At 47.3% G+C, this 9,727-nt stretch overlaps 1 long non-coding RNA gene across 1 annotated transcript in view; it reads right to left on the reverse strand.

Annotated features, from left to right (window-relative positions):
- Window positions 1-8,809: 8,809 nt before the first annotated feature.
- LOC109312577 overlaps window positions 8,810-9,727 on the reverse strand; it is a 24,165-nt gene continuing 23,247 nt past the window's right edge. Inside the window, exon 3 of the long non-coding RNA XR_002101863.1 lies at window positions 8,810-9,034. This is a non-coding gene — a long non-coding RNA (uncharacterized LOC109312577). The remainder of the gene's footprint in view (window positions 9,035-9,727) is intronic.

Consider the following 9,727-nt stretch of genomic DNA (forward strand, 5'->3'; position numbering starts at 1 on the left):
CTTTCGGGCTGCTCCAGCACCACATGGCTGCATCAACAGACCATGAGAGCACAGGACTGCACTGATACCCCAGAGCCAGGAGTGGGAGGGAGGGTGTGTATGTGTGAAAGAGAGAGAGAGAGAGACTCTGTGTGTGAGACTTAGTATGTGGGAGGAAGAGACTCTGTGTGTGTGTGTGTGTGTCTGTGCCTGTGTGCAGTGAGGGAGGGAGGGAGAGAGAGAGAGAGAGCGAGAGAGAGAGAGAGAGTATGTGTGTTCATAGGGCGAGTCCCATATGTATATCCCACCACACACATGTACCCACACCCCCTTTGTACTGCCATACACATAGATCCCCACAACCCTTTACACACCCCAGCCACCCTGCCTCCACATATCCACACACACACCCACATGCTCCCTCACCCCACCCAACCCTCATCCTCCCCCACACCCCACATACCCACATGCTAACAGTCCCCCACAAACCTATCTTCATGCTCCCCCCACAATATACAAGCGTAAGACTTCATTTTAAGCTATTGTGCAATCACCTCTATGTATACTACACGAACGCATGTAAATCAGGCCAAAAATATTTTTTGAAATTAAATTAATAAATGTTGTAGATATCATTTGGTATTTTTCTGGTTCTGAGATGGCAAAACCCCTTGCTGAAAGGAGTATTTCTGGGGGCCAAGGGAGGGACTTCTGGTGGCAAAAGTCAAGGGTTAGGGAATGGGACTTCTGGTCACAAGATAGGACCAGGGGGCAGGGGCACCTGTCAAGAGGTAGGACACCAATTTGGCCCTTAACAGCTTGCCAAACTCAGTAAGTGGCCCTCTGCCCAAATTATTTGCCCACCCCTCACGTAGACTCACCCCAACTCTTTCCCCCCCTCCCACTGGACCAAATAGCACAGACTAATGCCTATCCTACTAAGAAAAGGAAGCCGCAGGCCATTGTGAGAAATAAACCATATATTCTGCATGACATTAGATTAACCTGTAATTTTCCACGTTAAGAATCAGATCTCTCATAGAAGGATTCACATACAGTACACAACAATTCATAATTTATGCTACTGAAGTAGGTTTACTTTGAATCCAGATGATCTTTGGGAGCAGGTAGAAATGACATTTGTCACATGATTGGCCCCTTGAAATCTCTCGAAATCTGTGCCCAAACAGAAGAGCACCGATGCAGATCCCCCTGATCATGTAACAAATTAGCCCTTATTGTCTGAGGGTTCAAATGAAGGTGCTCCTAAGCAGTGACTTCATTCATTTCTATCTCCTCTGCAGCCCAGCTCAGCTGCTGTCTCTGGATGGGAGGGGGAGAAGGCAGAGGAGGGAGGTTCCTTCTGGGGTTTTCTCAGCCCCGCTGGTGTGAGGGTATGGGTTGATTAGAGCCCCTGTCCTCGGGAGGGCTCCAACCTATCTGCCTCCACCACTCCAGCAGGGCTGAGAAAACCCCAGAAGACCCGCCCCCCCCACCCCCGCTTTCTCTTTCCTCCCATCCAGAGACAGCAGTGAAGCTTTGAGAGTAGGGGCAGAGCCAGGGGAAGAGATGCAGGAGAAAGCAAAGGAAGATGTAGCGTCTCTTCCTGGTTCAGCTCCAATTGTCCACCCTCCTGATCCAACAGTTAAAGTCTGTTGTATTGAGAGAATAGGTCTAACTCATAGTGATTTCTATGAATCACCATGAGTTAGACCTGGGAGCTGCACTTCTGTATGTGCCCCTTGTGTCTGCAGTCAGTGGGAGCACAAGCAAAGCTCGATTGCTCCAGGTATGGTAGATTTCTCACTGTTCACTCTTATTTGTGTTTTGCTCAAAAATACTGCTGGATATGGCATCTCTGGCAATTCTGCTTGTGTAGAATCACACAAAATACAAAATGAGTGTGGCAAAATACAAAATGTGTGTGGTATCACACAAATACAAAATGAATTGCAAGAGATATTGTTGCTGGTAATCAGTGTTTGAATAAGATTTGCTATGGGACTTTGCTATGGGACTAAGGCTAAGTGCAGACATTCAAAAAGCCCCTGATGAAAGCCTTCTAACTTACTGTACTTTACTCAAAGGACCCAACGAAACAGATGTTCACTGTTCAGTGCAGGGGGCTTGCAGCCTTCCTGCACTGGCCACTGGGAGCACTCTTGCACCCCTCCCAAAAGGCTGTCAGAGTGGTCCCTGTCCCTTGCTTCACTACCTGGCAGCTGGTGACTCAGCAGTAGCTAGGGAGGAAAAAAGCAAGGGAACACCCCCCACCCTTCTGTGAGGGCTCCCTCACAACTTTGTTGGCTGGGATCTCACAGGGGGACGGCAGGCTGGGCCTGTGCTGGGTGGGGATGGGACTCTTCCACCCCCCAGCCTCTTGACAACTGCAGCGAGCTGCACAGTGCTGCCTGACTGGGGCTGCTGTGGGGGAACAGACTCCAGAGCCCTTCCCTACAGCCCCCCCAGTCAAGCAGTGGCACACTACAACTCAGACAGTATAGGTCCTTCTCGTTCAGTCCCCTCCCCCCCCCCCAGCCGGGCTGTGGTACACCAGGGGGATTGGGGTGGCTGCAGGAAAAGAAACCCCTTTTCCCCACCCCCTCTACCAGGTTACACATGGGGCTGGCATCAGAGGTTGTCACCTGATTGGGATCTGGCACAAATCTTTGATAAAACACTCTAAAAGAAAGCACTTTAGATTAGTACACATCCATCCAGGATTTAGAGTGGGATACACCATTTTTACAGCATTTTATGTGCCATGAATGCTTGTTCTGTTATGACTATAAAATGCTTTCTTTATGCTTTAAACAAATTAAGAGTAACATCTCTCTCAAACCTTGCTTTGTGAAGCACAGTCTTGTTTCTAGATGAGAATCATTTTGCCAGTAAAAACTGCTGTTTAGGAAACGAAAATGAGCAACAATTAATTGACATGTCTTGTGAAATTGATGCATCTTGTGAAAGACAGCTATCACTATTCAGCTTTCACTATTTTTATTTTAAAGACCAAGTTCTATCTTTTGGTTGGGTACATACAATTGCCACTAAAGTTAATGGAAGTCCTGCCTGCACATTCAAGCGTAGAATGTGTGTTCTTCAATGTGACATTTTGTTAAATAGTCCTGATTTCAGAGTAAATATTAGTCCATCTGGGATCATACGGGATATGAAAAGTGCTTTATTCAGATCTTATATTATGAGGTCTTTCCTGATGCCATAAATGTCCCTAATACTATCCACGCAGGCAAAAATCAAGATTCCTGACAGTTTTTTAGGGGCTGCTTATTTTGGCTATGTACAAGAAATAAAAAATAACTGACGTAGAATCAATCTAAATTACTCCATTTTCTGTATGCACTGTAGTTTAGATCAGTAGCAAACAGAACAAATGTTCACCCTTTGGTTGGGGGAGTAGGAGGAGCAAATCTCAGTCCAGATTCCACCACTTTTAAACCAAGCTGTGTGTGCTAACCATCTCTTCTGTTATGGATACAGATTGGTTTCTAATCACTTCCAATTACAAAAATGTAATCTATGTACCTGGCCTTTGTGTCTACATCATAGATTTCAAAGATTTTATAGCTATTACGGCTGGAAGGGACCTCAGAAGATCATCGAGTCCAGCGCCACACCTGAAGGAAGAAAGTCAGCTGGGGTTGTAGGATCCCAGCAAGATAAGCATCCAATTTTTTCTTGAAGGTGTTCAACATAGGTGCTTGAACCACCTCCGATGGCAGGCTATTCCAGACCTTGGGGGCTCAAACAGTAAAGAAATTCTTCCTTATGTCCAGCCTGAAACAGTCTTGCAGTAGTTTATAACCATTCGACCTGGTCATCCCTTGGGGCGCTCTGGTGAACAAATGTTCCCCCAGGTACTGGTGGTCACCCCTGATAAACTTATAGGTGGCCATCAGATCACCCCTGAGCCTGGGCTTTTCCAGGCTAAAGAGTCCCATAGATCTCAGCCTGTTGTCGTAAGGTCTGTTTTCCTGACTTCTGATCATGCGCGTGGCTCTTCTCTGGACTCTCTCAAGCTTCACCACATCCTTTTTGAATTGTGGAGCCCAAAACTGGAAGCAGTACTCCAGCTGCGGCCTCACCAAGGCCGAGTACAAGGGGAGAATGATGTCCCAGAATTTGATTGAGAAGCATCTATGGATGCAAGCCAGCGTTTTGGTCGCTTTACTAGCCGCAGCATCACATTGCAGGCTCACGTTCATCTTGTGGTCAATGATGACCCCCAAGTCTCTTTCTTCTGTAGGACTAGCTAGCATAGCACTGCTGACCCTGTAAGGATGTTGCAGGTTTTTCCTCCCAAGATGGAGAACCTTGCATTTTTTAGTGTTAAACACCATCAGATTTTTATCCGCCCATTTGCTGAGCCTGTCCAGGTCAGCCTGGATCACTCTCCTGTCTTCAGGTGTGGATGCTTTGCCCCAAAGTTCAGTGACATCTGGACACTCGGCCAGTCTGCTTCTGACTCCAATGTCCACATCATTAATGAAAATGTTGAACAATATGGGTCTAAGGACAGAGCCTTGGGGGATCCCACTGGTCACATGGCACCATGATGATTGACTTCCATCAGTTACTACCCTCAGGGTCCAACCATGGAGCCAATTTCCCAGCCAGCGGATCATAGTGGACCCAAGGCCACAATTGGCCAATTTCACCAACAGGTGATCATGGGATAACAGATCGAAGGCTTTTTTAAAATCAAGATATATGACATCAATCTCTTCTCCCTTGTCCAGGTCATAGGTCACCTGGTCATAGAAGGAAATGAGATTGGTCAAGCAAAATCTACCCACAACAAACCATGCTGACTATCCCTCAGGATGTTGGCGTTAGCCAGTCCATTAAGGATAGCCTCTTTAATAAACTTTTCTAAGACCTTCCCCAGGATAGAGGTCAGGCTGATGGGCCTGTAGTTTGCTGAATCCACTTTCCTCCCTTTCTCGAAGATAGGCACCACATTGGCCTTCTTCCAGTCTTTGGGCACTACACCAGGAGTTCTCAAAGATCCATGCCAGGGGCTGAGCTATGATGCCCGTCAGCTCCTTGAGTACCCTGGGGTGTAGATTGTCAGGGCCAGCTGACTTGAAGGTATCCAGCCTCTCAAGGTGTTCCTTCACGAGGTCAGCATTGATGGAGGGCAAAAATCTCCCTTACCTGGACCTCCCTGTCCCATAGTGGGCATGGGCATCCCATGGGACTGATGAAAGACCAGTGCAAAGTACCCGTTTAATAGGTTGGCTTTTTCCTGTTAAATGGGTACTTTGCGTCAGTCTTTATATACTTCATAGGTATTTTTAAGGATGTCATCTTGAGGGATCAAAACATTCTTTTTAGCACAAAGTTGATCACTAGGTCACTGATTAGGTCATCCCCTGTAGCCAATACTAGGTTGAGCAACACTTTACCTCTTGTTGGTCCATAGACTACTTGAGTCAGGTAGAGGTCATCTATGCACAATAGGAAGCTTTGCGACTGCTTGGATTTTGCTGAGTGATCCTCCCACAAGATGTCTGGGTAGTTGAAGTCACCCATGACAACCATGGTCCTGGATCTAGTGGCCTCAGCCAGTTCGCAGGTGAATTCCTGGTCAAGTTCTTGCTTTGGGTGGGAGGTCTGTAGTAGACTCCCACTGTTGTGTCCCCTGTGCCATGTTCTCCATGGATTTTGACCCAGAAGTTCTCTAGTCGTCCACCCTGGTCACTAGCATCAGCTTGCAGGGATGCATAGCTTTCCTTAACATAGAGAGCTACACCCCACCCCTTTTATCTACTCTATCTCTCCTGTACAGGGTATAGCCATCTATACCCATGGTCCAGTCATGGGTGGAGTCCCACCAGGTCTCTGTTATCCCTATGACATTGTAATTATTTGTATTAAGCAGGAGGATGAGTTCCTTCTGCTTATTCCCCAAGCTCCTGGCATTTGTGTACAGGCAGGCAAGTGTCCCCTTGGGGGCTCTTGCTTTGCCCACAGATTGTACCAGTGCTGGGGCAAGGGTGGGCTCCCTTAAGTGCCTTGGCCTGCTGGCTTTGCAAGTGGGCTAGCAGTGGTGGTAGTTCCCCTGTCCACCAGTGGGCTTAGTTTAAAGCTCAGAGGAGCAGGTCAGCCAGTCTGGATGAGAAGAGTCTCCTCCCCAGGAGAGAGAGGTGGAAGCCATCTCTTCCCATCAGCTTGCTGCCTCTCTCACCAAAGAGCAGGCTGTGGTCATGGAAGCCAAAGCCTTCCCAATGACACCAGCACTGCAGTCTTTGGTTCACTACCTGGATCCTCCTCTGCCTCCTCAGCCCATATCAAAAGACTGAGAGGATTGAAGAGAACACCACCTGTGCCCCCAGACCCTTTAGCCCCACTCCAAAATCTTTGTAGTGCCTCATGACCTGGCTGGGAGAGCTCTGACCCATCTCATTGGTGCCCACATGAATAAGGGGTGAGGGATAGTGGTCTGTGGGCTGGAGGAGCTTAGGGAACTTCTCCACAATGTCTCGGGTGTGGGCCCCTGGGAAGCAGCAGACTTCCTGGGCCATTGTGGCAGCAGACTGCCCCCTCAGGATGGAGTTTCCCACAACAAATGCTTTACATTTTGTATTAGGGAGAACAGGGGCAGTAGGTGCAGTTGAGCCTGTGTTGCCTGCTGGAACTGGCAACTCAGCAGGCTCTGCTGGGGCTGCAAGAGGTTCATACCTGTTGCTACGTCAAATTGCTAGAGAAAAATTAAAAGGCATGCCAAACCCCCTTTAAATGCAAGAAGTCTACTATGGAAGATGAGTTGACTAGCATCGGTAGTTTTACACCCAGCACATCAAGATTAGAATATGCCCTGTATTGATTCCATGATATTTGTGGTTTATTGTATACATTTCTTCAGGATTTGGGGTTTCTGTGCAGCCACTTTAAGACTTGGAATATCATCTCAGGCTTAGAACTCTTTGCTTGTGATCTATACCAGGCTGATTTCATCTTTACATGTGCAACAGCATCAGCAACACTCTTAAGCTAACTGTTTGCATCATTGTGGGAAATAAAAGCATTTCTGCTATTTAACTCTCAGTGTGACTCCATAGTTTTGCATTTCATAACCTTTGTTGGGGCTAGCTCCCCTGTGGCTTTAATTACCAAAGATTTTATTTTATTCCTCACAAAGCAAATATAAAGAACCACACTGAATTTAGCCAATACATCACTAATAAAATTAGTTTCTATATAACTCATTTTCATTTTCTTTAAAGCAAATTATAATAGTTAACCGTATTCTTTGATTTTCAAGGTTCTGGGGAATTTAAATCCAACTTCAGCACTCAGCAAATTCATGAAAATCCAATCACAAACTTACTGAAGTAAATAGCTAGAGAATGTTAAGCATGGGAGACTGTTTTGCATTTTAACAGAAGACAGCTGGTAGCCTTAGTTTAATGAGTCATCTTAATAATTACCATGGAAAATTAAAAGATTTGTTCTGTCTATAAAAGGTACCTTCCCAGCATTTGGTGCTTTATTCTAAAGCAATATCAATTGATAGAATGAAGTGAAATGTGAGGCACAATGGACAATCACTAACATGCTGCTTCAGGTCAGAATATGGAAACATGAGCTAAGCAAAATTTCAAATCTATGTTGTTTGTTAGTATAAGGAAATACTGGTTTTAGAGTTTGTAATGACATGTTTTATTTAGCAAGTACCATATTTTTATCCCAAGTATATGGGATGAAAAGTAGTTTGTCTTAAAGACCAATTTCTTCTGTTTTTAATGTAAATCCAGTGCAAATCATTTCACTGGCCAGTGTAACTCCAACTAACAAAAGAAGAGTTAGCATGGAGGTCCAAATAGCCTAGCACATTGGTTCCCAACTCAAAGCATGACCCAAATCAGGGTTGCAGGGGGGTCCTCAGTGGGGTTGTGAAGGGCCTGCACACACAAACACACACATTTGCACACTCATATGTGTGGCCTAGGAGTGGCAGGTGTGCTGGGCAGGGCCACTGAGCACAAAGGGGACAATGGTGGCTCCTCTGCCCCCACCCCTGGGCCACCACTGCCTCCACACTCCGCTCCCAGCAGTCCCCATGCCACTGGATCAGGAGGTCCTACTGATGGCCAATTTAGGGTCGCAGCAAAAAAAGGTTGGGAACCACTGGCCTAGCATAACAAAATTTGATATAAGAGGTTTCCTTTATCTACAGCTTCTGATTTTATGCTGACTGAAAATAATTTTATACATGTCTATTTGCACATAATTTTTGCTAATATAAACACTTTGGGTGTGTCCACACATGCAGGCACATGCGCTTGCAGCAGCTCAAATAGAAGTGGAGCAAATTTGAGCTGGGGCTTTTTGCCTCAGCAAACATGCCCGAACACGCACTTTGGCATGGTGCAAATTGTGCTACTTGGGGCAAAATAACCCTGCCTGGCTCCTCCCAGATCTGCAGATCTTCCCGGCTATCTGACCAGTATAAAAAGCTGCCCTGTCCTGGCCCCATCAATACAAAAAGCTGACCTGGCAAGTAACTCAGGGCTTCTCACTCTCAGGAGCTTCTGAGGTCCAGGCAACTGGTACGTGGGGATGCTACCCCTTGTGCCAGCTGGACTTCTGAAGAAACCCTGATAGTTCCCTGCACCCTCTACCCACTGCAGTAGTCTGGCAGTTGGGGCTGCTGCCTATCTGTGACCTACTGCCACCTACAACAGCATGTGGCTCCAAGGCTGCATACCTGCCAGACCCAGATGGGGACTGTACAGCCAATAGAGGCATCTGCCCCTCTAGGCCACCTGCCAGTGGGCTGTGGCTGCAGAATTGGCCTTTGTGCAGCACAACCGCCTTGTGTGCCCCTGCCTAGCCATCTGGACAGCTATTGCCTGGAAGATGTTCTCAGTGTGGTGGCCTGCTTTGAACTGTCAAAGCATATCCTCCTGGCCCCAGTTGGCCAGGAGGTTAGCCATCTCCAGCTGGGTCGAAGGTGCTAGTTCTGAGCAGTCTCCTCTGCCTGGGGCCTGCCACTTGCCTGCCTAGCAGGAATTCTGGTTTTCCCTATCTGCAAACTGAAAAATCCCTGATAAAAAAAATCCCAAAGTCACTCAGTAAAATACCCCAAAATCCATGTTCCTCCACAATTAAAACAAAAGACCACTATATAGAGAGAGAAAGAGTGGGAGAGAGAAAGAGAGACAGTGATCAGTTGGACAATATTTCTAGATATATTTACAATGTTAAAGCAATTTGGAAGCCTACCGGTATCTCTGTCATCATAATAATATGAATTCTAAATATCTATATGTTTTCCTGTTTTCCTTTGGTTTTCTTATCATAGAGCAGTTAAAGCTCCCCCTAGCCCCTTCACTAACCAGGATGTGGGGACAATTGCCCCTGCAGCCACAGCTGCTGCTAGCAGACCTCATCACATCTGCCAGCTGGGCATGCAAGTTGTGTGCTGGGGGGATGTGGGGTTTGCAGGAGCAGGGTGGGGAGGTGTGTGAGGGGATGTGGCTGGCTGTGGAGGGATGGGGGGGCATGGGGTGTGTAGGGAAGTGTGGGTAGATTGTGGGGGGACTGCAAGGGGGGGCCTGCTCAGGAGGGGTGGGTCCCCTACCTCCCACAGGGTGCAGTCCTGCCACACATCTCACAGACTGCCTCCCCACAGGGCTACAGCCCCCCAACAGGGGCTACAGCACCCCCAACAGGGGCCACATGCCCTGTGTAGAGGCTACCCCCTGCAGGGCCCACATCC

The sequence above is a fragment of the Crocodylus porosus genome, unplaced genomic scaffold, assembly GCF_001723895.1.
Source record: "Crocodylus porosus isolate Cpor-Errol unplaced genomic scaffold, CroPor_comp1, whole genome shotgun sequence".
NCBI classification, from domain to species: domain Eukaryota; kingdom Metazoa; phylum Chordata; order Crocodylia; family Crocodylidae; genus Crocodylus; species Crocodylus porosus.